Source organism: Lagenorhynchus albirostris, chromosome 5 (genome assembly GCF_949774975.1).
Source record: "Lagenorhynchus albirostris chromosome 5, mLagAlb1.1, whole genome shotgun sequence".
Lineage (NCBI taxonomy): Eukaryota > Metazoa > Chordata > Mammalia > Artiodactyla > Delphinidae > Lagenorhynchus > Lagenorhynchus albirostris.
This window is the reverse complement of record NC_083099.1, coordinates 9,660,355-9,663,122: the sequence shown is the minus strand read 5'-3', so window position 1 is coordinate 9,663,122 and position 2,768 is coordinate 9,660,355. Positions and strand designations below refer to the sequence as shown.

At 44.2% G+C, this 2,768-nt stretch overlaps 1 pseudogene; it reads right to left on the bottom strand.

Annotated features, from left to right (window-relative positions):
• Positions 1-1,356: 1,356 nt before the first annotated feature.
• Positions 1,357-2,070, bottom strand: LOC132520799 (myocardin-related transcription factor B-like; annotated as a pseudogene).
• Between the last annotated feature and the right edge of the window lie 698 nt (positions 2,071-2,768).

Sequence of the window (2,768 nt, the reverse complement as noted above, 5' to 3'; positions counted from 1 at the left end):
ACTAACAACATTGTAAATTAACTATACTTCAATAAAACAAACAAACAAACAAAATACAGTGAGATATCACTTCACACCATTGGGATAGCCACTATCAAAAGAATAGAAATTAACAAGTGTTGGCAAGGATGTGGAGAAATTGGAACCCTTCAGCACTGTTGGTGGGAGTGTGAAATGGTACAACCACTATGGAGAACAGTATGGAGGTTCCTTAAAAATTAAAAATAGAATTACCATATGATCCTGCAATCCCACTTCTGGGTATATGCCCAAAAGAACTAAAAGAGGGTCACGAAGAGATATTTCCACACACATGTACATAGCATCACTGTTCACAATAGCCAAGAGATGGAAGCAACCCAATGTCCACTGATGAATGGATAAAAAAAATGTTGTATATACATAAAATGGAATATTATTCAGTCCTAAAACTTAGAGATCCTGTCACATGTTTCAACACGGATGAACCTTGAGGACATTATGTTAAGTGATATAAGCCAGTCACAAAAGACACTGTATGGTTCCATTTATATGAGATATCTAAAGTGGTGAAATTCATAGAGACAGAAACAGAATGGTGGTTGCCAGGCCTAGGGGAATGGGGAGATGAACTTTATTTATTTATTTATTTCCTTACTTATTTTTGGCTGCATTGGGTCTTCGTTGCTGCATGCAGGCTTTTCTCTAGTTGCAGTGAGCGGGGATTACTCTTTGTTGTGGTGCACGGGCTTTTCATTGTGGTGACTTCTCTTGTTGCGGAGCATGGGCTCTAGGCACACGGGCTTCAGTAGTTGTGGCACGCGGGTTCAGTAGTTGTGGCTCTCAGGCTCTAGAGCGCAGGCTCAGTAGTTGTGGCCCACAGGCTTAGTTGCTCTGCGGCATGTGGGATCTTCCTGGATCAGGGCTCGAACCTGTGTCCCCTGCATTGGCAGGCTGATTCTTAACCACTGTGCCACCAGGGAAGCCCTGGGGAGATGCAGTTTAATGGGTTTAGTTTCAGTTTAGCAAGACAAAAAGTTCTGGAGATCTGTTGCACAGTAGTGTGAATATATGTAACACTACTGAACTGTATGCTTAAACTGGTTAACATAGTTAAAAAGAAAAAAGGGTGGATTTTAGGATATGTGCGTTATATCTCAAAAAAAGTTATATGAAAAAATTTTAAAGCAAGTTGCAAAACTGTTTGTTAAAAATGTGTATATAGAACAGAAATAAAATGTAAGAATCTATTGAAAATGTTAACAGTGGTTGGATTACATGTGAAAATCTATACTTTTCTGCACTTTCAGACTTTTCTTCTGGTGATAATGTGTTACCTTAATATATAAAAAACAAAGCACTTCCTCTGTTTAGGGGTCAAAACAAGAAAGGTGATACTTGAGCTGGAGTGTTTGTAGTCACAGGAGATGGCGATTCACTAACTTTTGGCTCACTTGGGGATGTGGCTGACCCTTGCGACTCCTAGCTGGCTGGCCGGTCTGGAGACAAAGCATCACTGCTGTCTTTGTCAAATGATAAATTGCCGTGAGTTTGAGGACAGTCGTCCTTCCCAATGCTTATAATTACCTCCTTAACACTGGAGTCTACAGGAAGGTTGTTTTTCTCTACCAGCTCCATAGGACCAGGTCTTTGAGCAATCTTTTCATTCAGATCATCAGCTAGTCGAGCTCTTTTCAACTTCATCCGAGAAGCCTGCAAGGATGGCTCTGCAAACGTTCTTTCTAAAATGGGCATCCTGACAAGTTCAGAACCATCGGGTCAGCTCCAGATCTTGTGCTTCAAAGAGTTTATGGTTCTGGCCCCTTCCAAGTCTTTTAATTGCTCCTGGAGTGCCGCTGGGCTCTTCGGAGGTGGCATGATGCCCTGGTCCATTAGCTGTCCTCTCGTCCTCTTTGTTGCAGCCTTGGCTGGAGCATAATCTTCCTTTTGTTCCGAGGGGCCAGGTGCTGACTGGAGAGCAAGGAGAGCCCCTGCAATTTGTGGGCAATGGCTTCGCTTGGAGGACTTGGAGAAAGATGGGTTAAAAGGTCCCACTTCATCCTCGGTGTCTAGTGTCCCTGTGTGACCCATGGTGTTCCAGCCTCTGGCGGCAGAGGCTACGAGACACCTCTTAAATGTGGCCTGTTGAAGAGACTCAGTAAAAATATTTAATTATTTTACTGTCTTACACTCTCTTTCTTAGCACCTTAGCACCTAGTCGAGCTCTTTTCAACTTCATCCGAGTAGCCTGCAAGGATGGCTCTGGGAGGAAGCTCCCAGGCCACCTCCTCCCCGCGCACTGCCGCCCGCAATCTCACGAGACCGTCACTTGCCGTCTTGACTGAGGTTAGAGGATCCACTTCCGAGGTGTCTTCCCTCATTTGGCTGACACGTTGGTGTTGGTTGTTGGCAGCAGTCCTCAGCTCCTTGCTACGTGGCCGTGTGTTGAAGTACAGGACACAGGAGTAAAAATTAAGTGTGCAACTTTAAAAATAGGGGGTTCCGTTTGGAGCATTTCATTTGAAGGTGCCTCAGGGACAACTTTAGGGATTTCGAAGGGCAGTTAGATATATGAGTCTGGTGATCAGAGGCAACGATGGAACGAAAATGAAGATTTAGTAGTCATCAATACATAGGCAGTAACTCAGACCATGGAGTGAATGAGACGCCTAACAGGAAAACATCAGAGGAGGGAGTTTTGGAACAGGCAGGGGAGATGCTGGGATCATGGGAGAATCCACAGCCTCAATTTGAGAAGGTTGTCAAGGAGACACTGGTCCTGGAGAAGG